The 22,943-nt window shown below is 49.4% G+C and overlaps 1 protein-coding gene and 1 long non-coding RNA gene across 3 annotated transcripts in view; one reads left to right on the top strand and one right to left on the bottom strand.

Moving 5' to 3' along the window:
• Positions 1–22,943, bottom strand: part of APOC3 (apolipoprotein C3) — a 297,981-nt gene that overhangs the window by 98,479 nt on the left and 176,559 nt on the right. Inside the window, exon 1 of one of the 2 annotated variants that reach the window (XM_048968576.1) lies at positions 16,480–16,484. The exons of the other annotated variant lie outside the window; for it this stretch is intronic. The gene's annotated coding sequence lies outside the window, so the exon portion shown is untranslated. Of the gene's footprint in view, positions 1–16,479; positions 16,485–22,943 lie in introns of those variants that run through there. 2 annotated transcript variants of the gene reach the window in all.
• Positions 1,939–14,871, top strand: LOC125703738 (uncharacterized). The gene is made up of 3 exons (XR_007380954.1): positions 1,939–2,016; positions 9,790–10,081; positions 10,509–14,871. It is a non-coding gene; the product is annotated as an uncharacterized LOC125703738 (long non-coding RNA).

The raw sequence follows: 22,943 nt of genomic DNA, 5'->3' as shown, positions 1-22,943 counted from the left end.
TCATCTGTCTGGCAGTCCCTCGTGATCTGTCCACCTGTCTGTCCAGCTGTCCCTCGTGGTCTGTCTGCCTGCCTGTCCGTTTGTCCCTTGCGGTCTGTCTGGCTGTCCTTAGAGGTCTGTCTGCCTGCCTGTCTGGTTGTCCCCCATGGTCTGACTGTTCGATTGTCCCTTGAGGTCTGTCCAACCCTCTGCTCAGCTGTCCCTTGTGGTCTGTCTGACTGACTGTCTGGCTGTCTCTCATGGTCTGTCTGTCTGCCTCTCATTGTCTACCTAGCTGTCTGCCCGGCTGTCTGTCTGCTCCTCGCTGTCTGTCCGGCTGTCCCACTGGAGGTATCTTTTCCCTCGCAGTCATTTTAATTGGCAGGGAGCGGTGAGCAATCCGGCAGCAGGTCTCAGCCAGCCTGACCTAACAGAGCCTTGCCGCTTGGATCAACAGGCAGAGAGTCCATATGGGAGACCAAGCCCTGGTCCTTCCAGCAAGTCCTTACTGTTAATTAAAGGTATTAATTGGCACACAGCCTGCTTATTTAAAGAGGCAGTGGCCTCTGCAGTGCCGGGTGGTAATTATAGATACACAGAGCTGCTCCTAAAGGAGCAGTACAGGTGGGTGGATGGGCAAGGGGCTCTGCTACCCCAGCTCAGGGGCTTCTGCCCCTTTGTGTGCTGCTGGGGAGGACAGATGTTTCTGGAACTGTGCTTGGAGGTGGGGAGCATCAGCATGAACGCACGGCTGGAGCTGGACCCAGCAGTACCCTGGCTCTTCTGTGCCATTCCAGCACTTCAAGCACCCGAGGGGGTGCAAGCAGGAGGATTTTACTGTTGGGCACTCCCAGAGCCTCCGCCCCAACTTGGTTAAAGTCTGTGCAGTTCAATTTCTGAACGTAGTCTGGGAGCAACATGAAAATTAGATCTAATAATGAATGATTACAACTTTCAAGTTAAGTCTAGTTGGTTGACTAATCAATTTGGTTAAGTGAAAATCCATAGCAAATGAGTCAGCCGCAGTACAACATTTCTCCATCTAATTTAAATTAAAATCACCAACCATAATAATTTCACAATTACTCTGTGAGGATTCACCAGGGACTTGCCCCTTGAGAAAGAAAATGTCAAGGACTGCAGGAGAGACACCAGGGGCACTGGGAGCGTGGGGACAGGGATGGGTGCTCCAGCAGTGGGGATGCATTGTTGGGTCTCCAGGTGACACCGTAGCTCCTCAGCACCAAAGCATAGCACCTCCCATCCCCCCACCCCTCCATGCAGCCCCCAGGGGTTTGGCCATTATTTATAGTGATGGAACAGGGCCGTGTGAGAGGGGAGCCTGGTCCTGTAGATCAATTTGTAATTTTTCTTCTTTGCTGTGGCAAGAGTGTGAGGGATGTGAGCATTAAATCCCCAGGAAAGTCGCCTCTGCAGCAGTCTTTAGTGGTCTGCATTATTTATTTGTGTACAGTTGTGTTACACACTGGACCCTACCAAAATAAGTAAATAAGACCAGGGCAAGCTGTGTCCGTAGCAGAGCAGATGCTTGGGGATGGGCCTCGTCCTGCACACAGGTGGGCTGCGGGGAGGGGTCTGGGTGCACAGAACCAGTCCTGCTTTCTGCTGGGTCCTCTGCCCCTGTTGTTTACAGCAGGTAATTAATGACCAGTTCACCCAGAAAGCAGAGGGCAAGATGATCTGATGGTTTAATAATTCAGTGCTCTTACAGAACTCTGTGCTTGTGCAAAACACTCAGATGCACACTGCAGAGCAGCTGGCCTGGAAGGCTTTGCAGAGGTTTCTGTGCGTGGCTTTTGTAGTGGAAATGCTAAGTCATGGCTTGAAGCAGTGATTGAGCACCTGGTGGGAAGGCAGGGCCAGCCCAGGGGAGCTCAGGTGCGTGAATGCAATGCACCTGAGAAACCAGAAGGGGGTGGAGGCAGGATCCATCCCTTCCCAGACTTCATTTAAGGGTTGCCAGTGGAAGCAAACATATCTTGCTGGAGCTCCCCGTGTACCTGAGGCCTTTTGAAGGTAAGCAGCGTCTTTCCTTTGTTTTTGTGCCTGTTGTATTTGAGTAACTCCTCGCTTGCTGTAGCCTAGGACCTTACTACTCTGCTGTTGTTGCTGTACTTTCTATCAGGTTACAACCATAGTGTGTGCAGCTCTGCTGTTGGCATGCTGCTGTGCACGCATGTCTGGTGTGGATGTTTGCAGCAAGGCCTGGTCTCAGGGCAGCCTCAGACTGTGCTGCAGTACTGACAGGCTCTGCTTTCCTTTCTCTGGCATGTGCTAAAAGTAGCAGTCAGATGGGTGCCGCTTGTGTGACCCACACAGGACTGTGAGGACTGCCCAAATAAATAATAAAGCATTTCTTTGCTGTTGTGAAAGAGCTCCTGTGGGAAAAGCATTTTGATGCATTTTGATAAAAGGGTCAGGCTGTGGCCGGTGGGAGCCAGGAGACATTTATTTAATGTCGCCAACACAAAGGGCACTGAGAGCAACGTCTGCCTGCTCCCAAGCTGACATCTCTGCTTCTCATTTCCTGGGTTCAGGATGTGGGGGTTGTGCTGAGGGGTGTGTGAGGGTCACTGCCTTGCAGCCACCCCCCCAAGCTTTGTGCCCTCTGTGTGCATCTGTTGGAAGGGGAGGGAGACGTGGCTCGTGGAGCAGACGGAACTGTGGTTTATTTGGAGCATCTTGTACTAACTTTACAAATGCTGCATGTCTGCAGGCTTTTAATAGTCGAGTTCCTGGGTAAATGGATAAAAAAAATATGTCCTGTGGGGACTAAAGGCTTTAGGGAATAACTTATGCAAATCCTCCAATCTGAAAGCAGGTGGTAACAAGTTTTCTGCAGTTTGCCTCATGGCGATGGTGGGAAACGTGTGGAGTTGGGTAGTGTGGGGCAAAAGCCTCATGAGGATGAAATCGTGAAGCCTGCTTGGCCCTGGGCACCTGACCATCCTCTGGGAGGGATGGGGGCCATGAGGAGATGACAGCCAGGTACCTGGGAAGGTGGGAACAGACAAACTATGTGTTGCTTTCTTTATTTGTTGAGTGATAAAGCTGAAAGCAGGCACCACCAGGTCTGCAGTTGGGTTGCTCAGAGTGCTCATGTCTAGCATTGCAGAGCTCAGCTCACGTGGGAGCTCCGGGGCTGCAGGGGAAGGAGCCCAAACTCCAGTTCTCTCTTGGTGTGAAGCCTCAGGTTTTATTGGGCAGCAGGAGCTGAGGTGTTGAAAGATGCATTATGAATGCAAGGTGTAGGGAACAGAAATTATTAAACTCACAGATAGCAACAGAGCTTCCTTTGTGAGCGGTGGAGATGGGAAATTATGCTGAAGCAATGCATTGCAAATCACCCAATGAAAGGCAAAGAAGGGCCTTTTATCCTCCAGGCCCTGAAGTTTTTCCGGTATCTTTGTATGCAGAGGCATTCCTTCAGGGGAGAAAGAGAAGCCAGCAATTTTGTGGCTGATTGGCAGGCTGTCCAGTGCCAATAAAGATATTTGTTTTTTCATAGAAGTGCTCACAGACTGAAATCTCGCTCTTGCATTTTCCATTACAGAGGAAAATGAAACTTGGAATGCTTTCTCCATTAGTGCTGCTTAGCCTCAGAGTAATAGCGGTGCTTGAGCGACTTGAAAGGAGAAACAGTGCGCTCCAGCACAGCAACCAGAGCAGGCATGCTGCGTGGAGCATGCTTAAATCACCAGGGAGCTGGGTGCCCCTGAAAGTTGGCCATTATGGCTATTCTTTTGTGTTGCGGATCACTGGTGTGAGGTGGGGAACCAGCATTGGGAGGCAGGAGGCTGGGGAAGGGCTGGTGAGCACCAAGCATCCTGAGGTGGCTTTGGTGACCCACTCCGTGAAGAACCTGGACGGTAGCAATGCTGAGATGGATGTAGTTATCCCTGCTGGGTGGCACAGCCCAGGGATGTGGGGCAAGATCCCCTACTGGTCCCCATCCCCTTAGGTGTCCCTGGGTGCTGCCCACTCCCCCATGCTATCACCCCACATGCGCAGCTCCCCGGCAGAGAGGAGGAACATCTGTTAACACAAATGCCTTCCTAATTTCTCCTTAACTCTCACTCAGCATCTGTGCTGAACAAGCCCCGTTCAGCTTGTACCGTGTTTAATTCTGGAACGGATTCAAAAGCGCAGCGGAGCCGGGAGCAGAGAGGAGAGAGACGCTAAATCTTTAATGGTGTGCCGAGTCAGAACTTCTGCCGGGCTCCGTCCTAATCACACGGGGGAGAATAACCAGAGACAGAATTTCTTAATAACAAACACCTTTGCAGCAGCTCATTAAATCACTGCATTTCTGAGGCACAGCAGGACACTTGTGTGAATAAATAGTGCAATCTCCCAGTCTTGAAGTATTTTCACATCTGAGTTATTTCCCCTGCATATGATCAGCTCTGTGTTGTGGTGGTTTTTTTTTTCTTTTTTGGCTCCCCATCTCTACCACGAATGGTTTTTGCTGATGAGCGCAATTAACAAATGAGAGACAAAGCTGAAAAAAAACACGTCTCCCCCAAGTTCTTTCTTTAATGTTTTAGAGTTGAACAAATAGCAGAGGAAAATGGAGTGAGGAGAGATTTCTGCTGATGATCTGAAGGCGCAGCTTTTTTTTTTTTCCTCCTGTTTACTGCCTGTCTTTGTAGACAACAAAATGCCAAATGAAAAAGAAAGAGAGAGAAAAAAGGGTGCCAAAATAAAAGGAGGAAGGGAAGAAAGACCCTCTTCAGGGTGTTTATCCAAGCAGCGTATTTGCTCATTTCCTATCCCAGCTCATGCATAACGCCAATGAGATGGAAAGAGCCTGTTTTGCTCGAGAGCTACCAACAAACTGGGAGACATGCCACACAATTGACTGTGGTGAAATAAATCGAGCAAAAGGTTCCCTTCCATCACCCTGGCTCTGCAGGGTTCACAGGAGGGGTGAGCGCATCCATCGCGCGTGGGGCTGGGGCTGTGCTGTGGGTACTGAGCCCCCTGCTCAGCAGCACTGAAAACAGGGCAGAGCAAGTGTGTGTCTGTGGCCGAGGATGGCCAGGGCTGCAAGGAAATCAGGGCTGTGAGCAGAGTTTAACAGCACCATTGATTTATGGTTATAAATGCTGCATCTAATGTAGGGCAGAGAGTGTTTGAGGAATTTCTAGGAATTGAAGAGTTTCAGTGCTCTAAAGGCAAAACCAGGGCTGGGTGCTCCTGGGGCAGGGCTGGGTGCTCCTGGGGCAGGGCTGGGTGCTCCTGGGGCAGGGCTGGGTGCTCCTGGGGCAGGGCTGGGTGCTCCTGGGGCAGGGCTGGGTGCTCCTGGGGCAGGGCTGGGTGCTCCTGGGGCAGGGCTGGGTGCTCCTGGGGCAGGGCTATGGGTGCTCCTGGGGCAGGGCTATGGGTGCTCCTGGGGCAGGGCTATGGGTGCTCCTGGGGCAGGGCTATGGGTGCTCCTGGGGCAGGGCTATGGGTGCTCCTGGGGCAGGGCTATGGGTGCTCCTGGGGCAGGGCTATGGGTGCTCCTGGGGCAGGGCTATGGGTGCTCCTGGGGCAGGGCTATGGGTGCTGCATGCTGGGCAGGGCTGTAATGCAGGGACTGTGCTGTGGAACAGAGGGCTCACTGCTGGCCTTCTCCTGGCTCCTCACCTTTACTGCCCAAGGCTTCTGGCCACTGTTGTATGATCTTAGGGGAGGAGTTTTTTTTTTTTTTTTTTTAAGAGAATGACCTTTTTTCCCCCTCTCTGAATGGCTGAGGTGAGGTAATGCATCGGAGATGAGAATGTGAGCAGAGCGATGCCATAAAGTCAGCAATAGTGCTTATTCAGTAGTTCGGCTATATGAAGAACTCAGATAATGGCATCAGAAAACTTGTGGCCCTGCAGCACTCTGCATGCTGACCTGGCTGCCTGCCCTCTACCAACTCAGTTATTTGGGGAGAAGGCAGCCAGGTCTCCAGGTGGGCACCCTGCAGCTGGTGTTCCAAGAGCTGTCTTCATCTGGGGAGGCCAAGGCCTACACAATGCATCTCATCATTAGGGGGACTCTGACCCCTCCAGCATCAAAAACTGAGAGGTTTATCTCCTTTCCCCTCCTGCTTTCATTTAAGAAGCATCGTGCCCATCCATGCCTCCTGTTTTGTTTGCTCTCTGGCTTGCTTTCCTTTTCATAAAGTGGGAATAACTGCCAATTCACCAGGAGAAATGTCCCAGTGATGTGTTGCAGTGCTGGGGGTGAAGCAGCTCAGGACTCACCTCTGGCTGATACCCCATCCTATGCACTTCACGGGGACACTGCTGCATGCTGACATCCTTAATTTATACCTGTCCGTGTGACGCTTCATAAGAAGCATTTTCCAGCACGGTCTAATTACAAGGTAAATAAATGGTCCCTCCCTTATAGTTAATTCGTTAGGTGGCTTTATTGCCAACAGGAGAGAGATGACACAGAAGGGTATTACGTACAGTGTTGCTAGTAATTATTTTTATTACTTCACACTAGTTTTATTGTGGTAGTAGGGGGAGTTTCGAGTTGTCGCTTTCTGCTTGGTGTAGTTAATGTTCTCTGAGGCTTTCTGGCACGGCTGAGCAGGGTCAGGTCCACAGGCTGTGCTGAGCATCTCCAGGAGAACTCTGAAATGGGAGAGCACCTGCTGATTATTCCCCTGCTGCTGGACCAGGGCTTTTCCTTTTTCTGTAAGACCTTGGTGGAGAGGCTGGCATTTGCAGGATTTTGGAGGATGTGGATGTTGCTGGAGTTGTGCATGTGAGTGCTGATGGATAACGGCCTCGGCCAGGTGGGGCAAGGATCTGCTCTTCCCTCAAGCATAAGATGGGCTTTTGCTTTTGGATTTATTTCACTTCTATTGGGCGAAAATAACTATTTTGGCAGCAAGCTACTTGTGTAAGCAAATAAATCCTTTGAGCTCCGAAGAATGTTAAGGTGTACAAATGTCTTTGTGAAAGATGATGAATTCCTGTAGTCTTCTCTAGTGAATTTTGCTTCTGTAAATCTCTTCTCTTTGCTTGTGCTAATTGGTCATAGCATTAATTAATCTGATTTCATTATATCTCTTTAATTTGTCAAGATACCATTTCCTTATTGGGCAAAGAAACACTTTAGAGGATTGTCACAATTGGAATAATCCCCCCCTTCTTTAAAGTTACCAAGAGAAGTCGTTATCAATTAAGCTAATTTGCATACGCATTAGTGTAATCGTTTTAGTTTAGCCAAATTTGCGAAAATTTACATAGCAAATTGACCTTCCACATTTTCACTTAAACATATAAAGCGCAAGAGAGAATTGCGTTGGCATTGATAATGAAATGGAGATTATTTTGCATGGTTCTCTTACTAAAAGAGGCCTAATTAGACCAAGTAATTTTTTATTTCATCCCTAATTGCAAAACAAATAAGCTCTTTGGCAGTTTCTTCCCTTTCCCTTTGCCCATGTCACGTGGAGGGGGAGCGCTAATAGGGAAGTCGTGTTCTCATTAAGCCTCAGTTGACGTCTGTGTGCTCTTCCATCAGAGGTCCTTCAGTTTCTTCCAGGTATTCTGCTTCAGCTGTTCGAGTTGCCTGGATCACCGATTAATAGACAGCTCCCTCAGTCTGGTCTGCTGAAGTAGCAGAGAAGAAAGGGAAAAAGAGAAATAGTGCTGCTTGTCTAAAGCAGCGCAGCCATGAGAACAGGCAGTGTCTCCCTTCCCACGTGGGAATTACAGCAGACAGAATTCTAGGCTGTGAAACATAATGGTGGGGAGTGCTAAAAGTGTCTCCACTGGGGTGCCTGGGCTGTCACCGAGTCCATTGCCATGTACAGAGGGATTCTTGCTAGGTGTGGAGGCATACAGGGAGCACAGGTGTGGCTTGGGTGGGCATGTGCTGCTGACACCAGGATGGCTGAGCTGCTCCTCCAGGTATGGAAGCAATGCAGAAATGGCATTTCTGAACGTGCCTGCTGCAAACCCACTGAGCTGTGACTCAGTGTGACGCAGGAGCACTGTTAGAATTAAGGAAATGTTAATGCATGCAGCCAATGTGTGTGGCTGCAGTGGGGTGGGGGTGTGCAGGGGACCCTGCTGGTGCCTGGTGGTCTGGGCAGTGCCTTGGCTCCATGCTTCCCATCTCACCTCCAGCAGCCTCTGCTACAACCCAGCAAAGGTATTTGCATTTCCTGCCTGCCTGTCCCCACCTCGCCCGCATGCAGAGGGCAGCTCCAGGTGGAAAATCTTTCCTCTCGGGTTGTTAACTGAGCTGAGTGCTTCCCCCCACCACCCTATTTTTTTGGCCTTGAGTGTTTTTAACGGCAGCCTTCATGGTTTGATGGAGGATTTTACACTAATGCAAGGCATTACCTAGTTAATTTGGCCAGAATAGAGTGTAATTTTGCACGGTCAAAGTCATTGCTACTTGAGCTAAAAGTTCCATTACAGTGCACTGCCCACCTAGCTATTTCAGAGCACGCAGAGATAAGTAGCATTTTATTAATGGGTGTCCTCGGGAGCTTATTTAAAGGATGGCTCCTTGTCTGCATTGGAGATGAATATGGGAAGAAGCCAAGGCAGTGAGGGATGCTGGCAGCTGCCATGGATTTGCCACCCCTCTCAGTATGGTGATACTCTGTCCGGCTCCTGGAGCATTGTGCCTGCAGGCTGCTCTGGATCCCTGGTCCCAGGCAGGGATCTGGTTGCATGAGGACATTATTATGCCAAGCACTATGTAAACATAGAACAAAAATTTGGCTCCCTCACTTACAAATCATACATGATCCTCTTGATCGCTCTTGTTGGCTGAGGGCACCCCAGCCTCTCCTGAAGTTGGGACTTGGAATGAGCAGTGCTATGGTGCTCATTGCCCTTTCCCTACAGGAGGCCTGAAGCAGTGAGATGAGCAGAGTGCATGGCTGGCAAAGCCACCTGCAACCCTGCTCTTGTCAGCATCCCCTTGGGATGCTTTGGAACCCCCTCCTGGCTTGAATGGGCTGTGGTAGGCGATGGAGCAGCTCAATGGCCATCACAGCCTCCAAATTGCTGCAAGGCTGTTGTTCTTCTGATTCTTGTGCCCTTGCTAAGCCCAGCGCCAAGTGGCTGCCTGCTCCCTCCTCGTGCCCCTCTGCACCTCCTTGTGGCCACTGCTCATGAGCTAAATCCCTTCAATGTGGTGGTTGTTTGTTTTTGGAATTCTTCTCTATTCTCTCCTACCATCCAGCTGCAAAGCAATGTACACACCAGAAGCAAACCAACCTCTCACAAATTATTCCCCAGCTGTGACTGATTCCAGCAAAACACCTTGTGTCTGATCTACAAAGCCCGAGCTGATCCGCACGTCCAACCAAAGCGGGTCCTTCCTCATCACATGCTTGTGCTGCCAGAGCAAGGGATGTGGATAATACTTTGGAGCCGCTACAAACGCTTCGGAAAAGACTCTGCTGTGGTAGCAAACAGCTGGTGTAGCTAATCCATTTTCCAAGCACATTTGCAAGATACATAATTAAGAGTTCTGTTGAGGGGCGAAGCGAAGCAAACCATTAGATTTGTTTATAATATTCTGGGTAGTGTAATACTCACGCAGGATATCCCTTTCCTGCAAAAGACATTAAGATGATCCTTAGGAAATGTCCCTGGGATTTCCTGATGATGCCTACATGACATTAAATTTGTGTAAGTATTTCCAATTCCATTTGCCATGGAATTAAGCACCATGAAGGATCCCATAATTTTTTTTTTTTTTTGGACTTGTTAATTGCTGGATCAATCCAGATGATATTCCTTTAGGTTCTCTCTTCTGATTTGTGTTGTTTTGCAGGCACAAACTGGGATGGTTTGAGGAAGAGGATGAGCAAGTTCCTTCTGCCTCATCATGGCAGCACAAGCCTGTTGACAAGCTACGTGTGTTTCACCTGCTATTAACTTGCTGCTCGATGACAAGCGACTGTTTCTTCCAGAGCAAACGAACACTGTCCAGGTTGAAATCAGCCTGGTTGTGGCCCATGTCCAAAGCAATGTTTGTGTTTGTATGTCTCCGAGTTCGGGGCAGCTGTTGCAATGTGGCACTGTGGATTGGATCTGCAAAGGGAGGCTGCATGAGGGAAGAGCAGGTGTGAAATACCCGTTTTTGCTTTATAAAAACTTCCCTGTGGTCTCTACTTTGTCTGCAAGACCCACCTAGAACCTCCCAGTGAGGTCTACTGGGAATCCCCTCATGGCAGGGGGAGAGAGTTGGATTGAGTGGGGGGGGAAAAGTCCCTGATCATCACAGGGGAGTTGGGCTAAATGACCCTTAAGGACTCCTTCCAGCTCAAATGGTTCTATGGCTCTTTGAAATGAGAGGTGCCCATGGCTCTGTGCCCTTAGGGTGCAGCAGGAAAGAGAAGTGAAGCCAGGTGATGCATCCCAGCACTTTTGCTACTGGAGGAGGATATGCAGACGTTGCTGCTGTGCAGAGTGGTCTGGAGGTGTGCTCAAGCTCCCAAACACCCTGAGCCCTGCTCTACACCTACTCTGACTCTGTGTGCTTTCATGCAGATTCCACAGCTCCGTGTGTTTCTCGCCATGTTTCCATCCTGTCGAACACTCAGAGCCTGCCCTGCACGCATTTCGGAAGCGAAGGACTTTCCTAATTACAGTGCGAACAATCCGAGGTGGGCTCCTGTCTGTCTAACTGTCAGGGAGAATAAGTCAGCGGTGAGTCAGAAGCAGAGATGTGGAAATGATGCGGGAGAAAGGGAATAGTCTGTGCTGGGCTTAATCACAGGGGCCAGGTGCTTTACATTTCTTCCAACAAAACTCTGTTTGCTGCGGGTGCCTGAGGCTAGCTGAGGCGGGCAGCATAGCCGGGGCTCATCAGGCTCACTTGCCTCCTGGGCACTGTCTTTCACTTGGTTGGGCATTGGCATCTCTGCACCCATTGTATCACACCCACTCCTTGTTCTGCGTGCGCTCCCGGAGCGGCCGAGGTGCACCATGCAGCCTTCCCTTGGAAGCTGTTTGCTTTATCATCATTACTATTATTTTACTATTCTTTATTACTATCAGCAGTAATGCAAGCCCTTTGCCTATAGAAAGGATTTTTTTTTGTTGTTGTTTCTTCTGGAGGGATCCAGGAATTCTCCACTTACCTATGTCGTATTTATTACGCCTGGTTAAAGATCATTAAAGCCTTTGTTAGCAGAGCTGACTGACAAGAAGAGTGGATTAATATTAGAACACCCTGTCAAAAGTGGTGAAAAGGCTGGATTGATTTTATGGGAAGTTTAGTCAGAGTTGTGTGTAAAGCCCTTGGGGGGTTACACTGCAGTGAATCAATCTCCTATATTAGCAACTCCCTCTGGGAATAGTCGACTTCAGTGTTTATTACAGCCGAGGCTGCATATAATAGTGATGGCAGCCACTTGCCTCCCTCTCTTCTTTCTCATAATTTGCTGCTTGCAATTGCAGCCACACAGAGGAGCACCTGAGATAAACAAAGGTGCTGGGCTCTGTGTAGCAGCAGAGCAGTGGGGGGGATGAGATGAGTGTCTGCCACCAGCCCTGTCCTGCTGCACCCACCCTGAGCTCTGCCTGAGGACCTGCTGAGAGCTCCTTTGTGGCGGCAGTTTTCATCCCAGTGCCTGGGTCGCAAGAAGAATACACACAGGACAATACCAGCGAGAGCTCCTGCAAACATCAATTAACAGAATCCCACGCCGTGTGGGTAAGGAGGGTTTTGGCAACCCTGGAACAGAGACACGTGGTTGAAAGAGATGTGACAAGGTGTCTGTGCACTTTGGATCTATTTGCATTCAATCACCTCTGGATTTAAAGCATCACCGGTGCAGCAGGGATGCTGTGGGCCAGGAGGGGCTGTGCACCCCAATGCATGGCTCATGGCACTGCAGTGATGGCATTCCCACAACTGATGGCTCCCGACCTTTGCCACATCAGCTGCTTGATGGAAACCATCAGCACTTCTTGAAGAGACCAATGCAGTAGAGGCAGGTCCTGCAGTCTGCTGGTGGTTCCTCCAGCTGTGCCTGCATCCTTTTGTGCCGTACCCAACAAGCCAGATAACTTTCATTCCTCCTCTTCCACTGTCACTTACTTCACTTTTTATCTGCTCAACAGCAATTCCTTTCTGCTCCCCCCCATCCTCTTCTCTCACTAATGCTCTTCACTTTCAAATGCTAATAATCTGCAGCACTAAAAGGCTTAGAAGTGGTTCTAGATTGTTTGATCTTTGGCCTGTGATCTACTTTCATCTTCCAGCTTTCAAATGTTACTTTGGATTTACTTTAACCTATTAACACGCTTGGTATTCACAGGCATGCACTTTTGGTGTGTTTTGCATCAGATCCACCCAAATTCAAACGAGCAGGGGAAGTTACTCTTCTGGACACCAACTTTTCACAGTCTCTATTTGCTCACAGGCACAGTGGGGGTTTTCCTCTCCTGTTTCCATGTTCCCTGGGGATGCTGAGGATGAGGATGTGATGTTCCCCGTTGTGAGGGGGCAGCGGTGGCCTTGGACCTGCAGCCACCAGCCCAGCACCCAGCAGGGGATGTGGTGTAGGGGATCACCCTCCTCCTCTTCCTCCTTTACAGTGGCACCTCTGGAGAGAATGGCTTTGAAAGCGCTGCTTTTTTTTCAGCAGCTCCTCTGGACTGTCTGGTCCTCAGTCAGTGTTGGATGTCTGAACAGAGACATCAGAGCCTTCCTGAAGCTGTTATAACTTAATCTGGCAGGCCAGCCTGCTCTGGCACCTCTTGCCAAGAGAGGAAGCCAGAGCACTAGATGATTTTCAGACATTAGTGACTGCCATAAATCAGAAAGCAGAAGTTATCGAGTGCTCTGCTAATGGACATTTCCTTCCAGAGTATCCCCTCTCGGGCTTTGCAGGGGCACAGAGGCTGCTCCCAGTGGGGGAAGCCAAGGGAGCTGTGCCAAGGCTGGGAAACGTGCTGAGGAAAGAGGCAGCAAGGTGAGAACCAGGCCCCAGTTCCAGCCTGACTGCTGCACTGCTGTGGCTGCTGGTGCTGCTGCTCTCTGTGGGGGCCCCCAGCCCCATAAGCACCAGCCGTGCTTTGAGAGCTGTGCAAATCCCAAGCCATCAAAGGGACAGCATCATTGGAGGCCAACTTGCAAATGACTTAAAGTGCAGGAGGGAGATTTTAGCCAAGCTGAGCGCTGGGCAGGTTTAAACTATGTGGAAGTAGTTGATGTTTTGGTGCTGAGATGGCAGTGCTCTGTGCTGTGCTTCCTGTCTCCTTAGGGCTGACATGGGAAGGGGCAGAGCCTCGAGCCCTTTGCCTTCAATGCCGATTCCCAATCAAAGCGATGCAGTCCTCAAGGAGCAGCGAACTGTTTAATATTTAAACCCAAACAGCCCAGGCAAAGCTGCTTTTCTTTTTTATTTATTCTTTTAATTAAATGCCAATTAGAGAGGGGGGGGAAAAGGCATTAAACACTTAAATACACACTACACCCAGGTTGCTCAAAGTTGTTACGACCTAATTATCTACTTAAGTGATCATTTGAAATTCCATATCAAGCAATTCATAATCTGCCCCAAAACTGAAGGCTCAATGAGCATTGTTGGGCAGTGCCTACCCTGTGGTTGCTACCTGTGGGATTGAAATTTCCACCTGCACATCCATGGGGACTTTGTGCAGATGGGGCGGGGAAAGAAGTGGTGTTTTCTGCCCGGAGCTGCAACCCAAAGCAAGGTCACTGTCAGGAGTTCTGTGGGTGTTTTTTCCCATGTCTCCATGCTTGGAGGTTGCAGTTTCCTTGCTGCATGGCTCTTCTGGTTCTCCTGGCTTCGAGGTGCTCTCCACCCTGCTGCTCTATGAACACTGAGGGACATGGGATGGTGGGGATGGTTGGATAACTTGGTGATCTTAGAGGTCTTTTCCAGCCTTAATGATTCTATGACAAGCTGGTGCCACCCATCTCCTGTCACTTCAGCCCGAAATGAGTTCTGGGGGAGGCATGATGGTGAGATTCCCCACTCACCAAGAAAGGGTTCAGCCCTTCTGTGCACCTTATTAGGGCTGGAAAATCTTCTACCGCATTTCCTTCTGTGGAAAGTGCTGCCCCCTCAATTAAACCCTGTGCACGTGTCTATCTGCATCCAACTGAACCCTGCTCATCTGCCCCCAGCACCACTCTGTGAGCTCAGGGTTATGAGGGCAGATTGGGGAGCCCCATCCATAACCCACAACGCCGCCGCGCCTAACGAACAATGCATTAATTAGAGGCAGCAATTCAACCTCCACCGTAATCAATTCCAGCAGTGCCCGCTCTGCCTGCACATCCGACAGCCTCTTCCACTCCCCTCTGCAAGATTTATTAATTATCAATGCTGGCTCCGGCGTGGCATGCAGAGGAGAGCAGGAGCGAGGAGGTGGTATCGGCGGCGGAGATCTGAGAGACGTCTGAAGGGGATTGGCATGTGCAGGAGACAGCCTGCCTCCTGGGGACTCGCCCGGTGATCTTTTTTTCCTCCCTTCCTCCTGCTTTTCTTTTAATTAGTGGAGTTGGTGCGATGCTCTGCTTGGACAGCAGGGAGGAGGGTGCGCGGCAGCAGGCAGGGGCTGGTGGGTGCGTGCAGCATCCCCTCCTCCCTGTATCCCATCCCCTCACCCAGGGAAATGCTTCGTGCCTGGGGCAGGCCCAAACCCATAGCCCCAGAAGTTGGCTCTGTGCTGACCCTCTCCACCCACCTGTAAACTGCAGCCCTGCCAACTAGTAAGCTCTGGTCTTTCTACCTATGGATGAAGCGTGGCGATTTCCAAGCCTGCCAGCCGATGCCAGCGGATGACCTTGTGATTTTATTGATCTCTTCTTTCCCACTGGTGCTGAGGGAGCCGTGTTTCCAAGCCTGCTGGGGGCAGCTGGAGGAGGCGGGTTGGTGTGGGATGGGAGGGCTGGGGGCAGCTCTGGCCCTCAGGCTCGCAGCCCATACTGTACCCCAAGCATATATATATATTTTTTAAATACTATTAGAAAAAAATACAAAACCATTTATTTTTATGCCCCTTTGTCCCCCTGTGCTCTCCTGCCTGCTGTGTGCAGGAGGCACTGGGGGTTGCCCCCATTGTGCTCCCCTGGGCTGGCTCAGCACAGCACACAGTGCCAGCACCAGCAGCTTTGGGCACAGCGTTGTATTGGCATCTGCATGAGAGCTAATAAGGAAACATCATTTCAAACTTCAGCCCTCATTTGCCGGCTACGAAACAGCAAAACAAAGCGAGTGAGAAAGCGTGAAGGGGGAGTATGTTCTAAATATGCCTGGGAGGATTCAAAGACACTTTAAAGTGGGGATGTGGTCTGGGGAAGAGTCTATTTTCAATGCAGATTTGTTTTTGTTTGAATTAGTTGATGCTTATTTTAAGCTCCTGTGGCACGTTGTCATCTCCGGATTGCTTGTTTTCCTGTGCCAAAGTCAACCTTAATTTTTTTTTCCTCCTTTCAAGAGGAACCCACGATTTTCCCTCTGTTGCACAGTGCATCAGATGGGCAGGACAGACCCAGCTTCTCTAAGCAATGCTGACAAGATTACCTACTGATTGCTGGAGTAAAATGTTGCATTTCAACTAAAGCTGGGGCAGATGGCAGAGGAAAGCGCTGGAAACTTGTCACTAATTTCTAGTGAAGGACAAACCTCTTGGGGATCGTGGGTTCACTCTGGGTAAGCTGGAGAAGTCTGGCTGTGTTGCTAATGCTCATCCCATGCAACTGCATTGGGGAACATCCCTACTCCCTGCACCCCAAATTGTGCCTTGAAATGAGGGGATGGAGATGCCTGGGCCCCCTGCAGCCCGCCTTGGCAACCCACCTCCAGCAGGTTTGCCTTCAGCAAGGGGTAAATGCTGCCTTCACATCTGCACAAAAGGGGCCAGAGGATTTAAGTGAAGCATGGACAAACCTCAGGAATATCCTGTGTAGCCTGGGAACACTTCTCTTTCATTTTGTATCAGGAGACTTGGAATGGGAACACTTGTGAAAGAGCAGCAACAGGTACTGCTTATCCTTGGGGGGCTCAGTGCCTTCCCAGAGAAGAACAAACATGGTGGAAGGAGGGCTGCAAGCAGGGGTCTGGCTGTGATGCTGCAAGGAGAACACAAGCAAAGCATGAAGTTCCTAAATGCATGGGTGTAAGGTATGGGCCACCAGCCCCACTCAGCAGAGGTGGGCCTGGGAGAACCATCAGCCTCTGTGGGGAGCAGCAACAGGGCTCACACCACTCATACTGCTGGTTGGAGTTTGGGAATTGCACCTTATCCCCTCCCCAGGAGCTGGTGGCAGTGTGGCACTGCCTTGGGCTGCGCACATGTGGGCTGAAATCAGACAGCCGACAGAACCCAGTCCGAAAGATCAGATATTAGCTAATGAGCTAATTAGTTTCTTATCAGCAGCTAATGGCCAGGAACTTCGTCAGCATCTGTCGCCATCGCTGGTAGATGGGGCAGATGCTGAGGATGTGGGACCAAAGCAGAGCTACCAACACATCCTGCTCCACGCTGTGGGTCCCTCTGCTTCTGTTTTTGTGCCTTTGAAGATGGGCACACCATCAATTATGTAGCGCAATAAATAAAGCTCTTGACCTTTCCTTGAGCTTGCCCTGAGACACTCCTGCTCCTACACTGGGGCTGCTCGCTGGTGTCATTACTTAGGCTGTGCCGTTTCTCATCGTGCTTTCGTCCTGCCCTGTTTTCTCTACATTAATCACCACAGAAAAGGTCCAGGGTGCACGAGAAGCCCCCGCAGTGCCAAACCTATGCATCCCTGGCTCTGCTCAGCCCCCGGGACCCTCACGGCCACCAGCGAGATGCCTGTTGGTCTCTGTCTGCTGTCACTCCCTTAGATTTCAGCTCAATCATTTCTGAAATGCGGAGCTGTAGCTAAAACGCCTTTGCAGTTTAACAGGATTTTTCACAGCCTACACAGCAGAGGCTAGAGTTGCTCATCACCTGCTGTTGTAATCTGCACCGTTAAGCCTCCAGCTCTATACAGAAAGCTTAACTTTGCTTTGCTTATTTGCCTTCTCTATTCCCTCGCATCCGGCAGCCATATTTCAGGCAGGAAAAGTTAATCTTTTTTTCCCCTGACTCCAGACAAAGGCATTTCAAATGAGATACAAATTGCTGATGAAATTATTGGCTTTGAGCCCCGTCTGGGAAAGGCCCACTTAAAAGAGCCCCTGCTAAAAGGAAGAAAGCCATTTTCTGCAACTCTGACAGCACTGCCAGGAATCACAGAATCGCGGAGTGGTTTGGGTGGAAGGGAGCTGAAGGCCGCCTGGTGCCGCTCCCTGCAGCGCACAGGGACACCCACAGCTCAGCAGTGCTCACAGCCCCGTCCAGCCTGACCTTGGCTGTCTGCAGGGACGGGGCACCACCGCCTCTCTGGGCAACCTGTGCCAGCGCCCTACCAGTGGCTGAGATGCTCTCCCTGCAGGCAATGGGATCCTGATCTGTCCCTGCAAATGCACAGAGCATAGAATCATAGAATCAATCACCAAGGTTGGAAAAGACCTAAGAGATCATCCAGTCCAACCGTTCACCTATTCCCAACAGCTCCCACTAAACCATGTCCCTCAGCACAGCATCCAGCCTTTCCTTGAACACCCCCAGGCTCGGTGACTCCACCACCTCCCTTGGCAGTCCATTCCAGTGCCTGACCACCCTTTCTGAAAAGTAATACTTCCTAACGTCCAGCCTGAATCTCCCCTGCCGCAGCTTGAAACCATTCCCTCTGGTCCATCTCCACAGCTGTGTTCAGGATGGGCTGTGCAGGATGCTCCCTTCCTTAGGGCTCATTATGAATGCCGTCTTCAAAGATAAATGTACAACTTGATGCAGAGGTATGCTCTCTGGCAAAACTGAAAAGTTATAGATGTTAGCTTTGTGGCTTTATGAAAGCGCTTTCTTATGGAACCTGAAATGACCAAGATTAGATTGAATTAATATGTACAGTTTTTTTTTTACAAAGATTTCTAGCAGAAGCATTTCATAAAAATGCAAATCTCAGCTGAGATTTATAATTAGTAGAGATATGTGTGGAGCTCACAAATTATCAGCAAAGCCAAACTCTCCATGGATAATTGCATGGGGCTGTGCTCAGCATCTGATGGCATCCTCTCAACCCTGCTGCCAGCTCAGGGGCAGCGCAGGATGCCCTGGGCACAGGCATGGCATGTGGGAGCTCTGCAAAAGCAGGGTGCAAGGGGATATCATGGAGCATCTTCTGGGAGCAGGAAGAGGAAGAGGACGTGGCAGATTGTGATGCAGTTGTCCCGATGCTTCCACATGCTCCTCCTCCTTTTGTGGTGTGGGAGTAAGTCTGCTGTGCTGGGAGCTGCTGGGTGAGCTGAGAGGAGCAGAGATGCAATGCTCTGGGACAATCCATCCTGCTGAGGTGAATCTGTACGTATTGGTTTTTCCAACTTCTTGTGATTTCCTGACACCGTGTGAAAAACCGCAAAAGAAAAATTATTACAACTGCTGTGAAGTTTTTGGGGAAGGGCAGCAAACCTCTGCAGCAGCACAGCTTTTCATAGGATCATAGACTTGTGGAATCATAGCATGGCTCAGGTTGGAGGGGAGCTCAAAGCCCACCCAGTGCCACCCCCGGCCGTGGGCAGGGCTGCCCCCCACCAGCTCAGGCTGCCCAGGGCCCCATCCCACCTGGCCTTGGGTGCCTGCAGGGATGGGGCACCCACAGCTCTCTGGGCAGCAGCGCCAGCGCCTCACCGCCCCCTGACCAAAGGATTGCTTCCTCACAGCTCACCCACATCTCTTCTTTTTCAGGTTAAAGCCATTCCCCCTTGTCCTTTTCCTCAGGCAGCATTGGGCACGTCCAACTGTGAGCTTTCATTTCTCTTCCATTCTGTCTCTGCCATTTCTTCTGGAGGCCAGAAGGAGACCCTGGTGGAATATTAACTCCGTGGTCGCTGAGTGATTATTTATTGCAATCATTGCTTACGGGTCCTTTGACTCGTCTCTGTTAATTAGACTGCAGGGTGTAATAAACGTGATGGAAGGCGCCCAGGCAGGGCTGGGGATGCTGCAGTGTGTGGAGCAGCCGCTGTGCTGGGTGCAGCCTCACGGCCAGCAGAGCCTTGACCTCATCCATCCAGCAAAGGGCAGGAGAGGCTTACAAGTCTGAAATTGTATTAAAAGAGAGAGCTGGTGCTGAACAGCGTGGCCCTTCTGGAAATGAGCTCACGCTTCCAGAGTGCCTCCTTGGTGTTCTCCCAGTGCCTGGCCTCTGGGTGCTGAAGCCTGGCACCCAGATGCTCACCATGGTTCTATCTGGATGGTTACTTGTGCCCAGGCCACCCCCTTCAGCACAGCAGGGATCTGCTCCCGTGGGGCAAATGGTGGCATGCACACCCCAAGGGTGCTGTGGGGTGGGAGGCAGCAGGCACACAGAGCTGCCCCTGCCCTGTATCTGGAGATATTAGGGAAGGAAGGAGAAATGAGCTCATTAAAATGGCATTGCAACCCCCAGCGGGGACTCCTGCTGAAGCAGACTGTGTGTAGTGCGTTACGACGAGAGCTGAGAGCAGCTCAGCTCCGAGAGTTATTTAAAATTTAAACCCACAAATTAAACAGGTTCTTTTTTTATAATGATAGAGTCCAGGTCCCGGGTCCCTGAGCACCTCTCACTCGCAGACAGCTGAAATACTACTCTCTGTGAGCAGCCTATGGGTTCTAACATCCCCGCTGCTCACACATGTTCCTGCTTGTGGCCGGGTGCTGCTTGCCTTTAGGTTGGCTATGGCTGAACCCCCCCATGCTCCCCCAAGCCTCAGTGGTGCCACGCAGAGCTCAGGTCAGCCGCAGTCTCAGCTGAGTCCTGCTTTGAGTTTTAACTTCAGTTTTTAAATTATCACTCAAAGCAAAGCCGTGGTGAGAGGAGAAGAAGTCCTGACATTTGTGTCACAAAAGGAAACCTTTTTTCCTTTCTTCTTTAAAGGCTGGCTTTTCTCCTGCTGCTACCTGTTGCTCTGAATGGATTCAGTGAAAGGAAGCTTTGGGATGGCAACACTGAAATTCTAAGCCCTGCAAGAAAAGCAGACGTCACAGGTGAGAGATGTTCGTGTCTTACAAAACAGAAAAAAAATTAGGCATCATTAAGAGCAGCAAGCTTCAATCTCTGCAATTTAATGATGCAAGGCAGTCTGCATAGCACAGCTGTCCCTCCACACAGCAGGGCAAAGCAGTGCTCTGAAGTCATGGTGGGGACAGGTAGAATTTTCCTATTGATACTTTTCCTGAAGAATTAATGTTTTAATTTAATAAGTAGGCTGATGGAATTTGTCTTTGTCCTTAAACATGTGCAGCTTTAGCTCAGAAAAGACAAGCACAAAGGAATGTTTGCTTAATCCACCGCGTTCCAGCTCTAGTGTTTTTGTGTTGTCACCCGGATGGGATTTTTGGGTTGTCACAACCATCTTTGGGAAAAATGTGCCCATCTCTCATTCCATCCTTGCTCTCGTATTAAGAACTCCTTCCCACGAGCTCCTGGGAAGGGCTCAGTAACCAGGGGCTCTGCACAGGGAGCTTCGTGCTTGTCGAATGGTGCAACACAATTTAGGACAAAAGGGAGAGAGACAGAAAGGGGGAAATTTTATTTTATTTTATTTCAGTGCAAAACTGTCCATTTTAAATACCCTTTTTATTACATTATCTGCATAGTAATACTAATAATAGATCTTGTTGGCAGTTCTAATGAGGCCGGAGAATATAAAGTTTCCAATAAAGTTAATTGTTGCCTTTAATATTCTCACACATTTATAGGTGGTAAATCTTTTAATGGAAAAAAACACCCATTTTTCTTCCATTATGCATTCAGGACTGGTCCATTCCTTGATGGGCCAAACCCATGTGCTTGGCTGGGCCAGTTATAGGACAACAGAAAGGAAATCAGCCCTGAGTTTTATTTAAACCATCAGTTAGGGAAGAGCTTGGAAAGTGTTTCAAAACCCCTTTAAAAGGTCCTTTCTAGGGTTAAATCAAAGATTTTAAGTTTATCTGAAGAGGAGTTTCCTGCACTAGGAGAAAAACCTCTTGGCATGCAGCCTGCCTGGGCTCGGGGCTGACAGGAGTGGAACACCTCTATGCTGTCAGTGCCTGGGTCTGCTCAGATGTGTTCTGCTCCTCTTCCTATTCTTCCTCTTCGTCCTCTTCCTCTTCTTCCTCTGCCTCTTCATCCTCTTCTTTCCCTTTCTCCTCTTCTTCTTCCTCTTCTACATTTCCTTCATTTTCTTCTTCCTCTTCTTTTTAGTCTTCTTTTTCCTTTTCTTCTTCCTCTATTTTTCTCCTCTTTTTCCTCTTCTTCCTCTTCTTCCTTCTCTTCTTCTTCCTCTTCTTCCTTCTCTTCTTCCTTTCCTTCCTCTTTTTCTCTTCTTCATCTTCTTCCTTTTTTCTTCTCTTCCTTTTTTCTTCTCTTCTTCCTCTTCATTTTCTCCATTTTCTTCTTCCTCTTCTTATTTTTTCCTTTTTTTTCTCTTCTTTCTCTTCTACATTTTCTTCATTTTCTTCTTCCTCTTCTTTTTTAGTCGTATTCTTCCTCCTCTTCTTCTTCCTCTCTCTTCCTTTTTCTCATCTTTTCCATCTTCCTCTTCTTCTTCCTTCTTCCCCTCTCCTTTCCCCAGGATGCTGCCAACCTGCTGCTCCAGTACTGGGTAATTTATGTGTGATGCTGCCATTGGCTGTGCCTTCGTTCATAACAGGTGGTTGGATAATTAAGTGTGCTTTATGCCTACAACACTGTTTTGCTCAATGTAATTGCAGATTCCATATAAATAATTCACATGGAATTATTATACTGAGGACATTGCTTGCCTCCTCATAATTTGCTTAACTGAAATAGGCTCTTTCATCACTAGCAGTGATTCGCTTTAAGACCATGTACACAGCATCCTTTACAGCCCGACTTCAGCGGAGATTACTGTAAATTTAATTAAGTTATGCAAATTGTTTGTCCACTCTGCGGTGAAAGGGCGTAAGGCCACTGGACTGTGCAGCCCAAGGGCAGCGAATGGGAGCAGTGAGCCTGGCACCTTTTGAAAGAAATAGGTGATTATTAATAACGAAATAATAACAGCAACCTACTTATAAGTGGTGCCTTTCCTCCCCGCAGTGATACTTGTGCATGTTAAGTGCATGCAAGGCAGCATGTCTTTGCTGTTAGCACTGCATGGGAGTGATTTTGGGTTGCTGCTGTCTGGCTGCATGAAGGCACTCGTTGAGAGATGTCCTCTGGTGCAGTGATGGGCATTGTGTGGGCTGAACCCATGGGGAGGGCACAGCAAAGTGCTGAGCCCAGTGATGGCCAGTAACGACGCGTTGGCTAAACACAGCCCTGTGAGCAGCAGAAAATACACAGCAGAGCTTCGTGTTCTGATAAAGGAATCTGAGTGTTTTAGGATTACTGCAAAAGATGATCGATTTTTTGGTGTATTTGGGACTCCATTTTCAGTCAGTGTAAACACATTACCTGTGAGTTTCCAGATGGGAGGTGCATGCCGTTATCCACATCAGTGTGCCTTATCCACGTCATCGCGTTTGGGCAGACATTTGTGAGCAACCACCTTCAAGGATGAAGCACAGGAAGAGTAACACTTCATCCAGCATCACTGAAGAGCACCATGAGACCTCACTGAGAGCTGCAGCCTCTGCCATTGAACAGCACTGATGTGCCGGGTTCACAACAGCAAGGTCAAACATCACACTGGTCTGATGGCTTTGTTGCCCTCTTTTTTCTACTCTTATAACAAAATATTAAAAATTACAGTAAGTTTTGCAACTTGTGTACATGAATTATATTACATATATGAGGGCTGCTCTGAAAGTAATGCCTCCTGTTTTATGATGTCAGCCCACCACAGCAGAGCTGCATGCTGATGGTGCAGCAGTAGAGGTGGAACCTTCCCACCAAGATCCATTGCATGTTGTTGCTGTGTGACAGAT

The sequence above is a fragment of the Lagopus muta genome, chromosome 22 (assembly GCF_023343835.1).
Source record: "Lagopus muta isolate bLagMut1 chromosome 22, bLagMut1 primary, whole genome shotgun sequence".
Lineage (NCBI taxonomy): Eukaryota > Metazoa > Chordata > Aves > Galliformes > Phasianidae > Lagopus > Lagopus muta.
The sequence above is the reverse complement of the archived record's forward strand: the minus strand, read 5'-3'. Positions and strand labels throughout refer to the sequence as shown.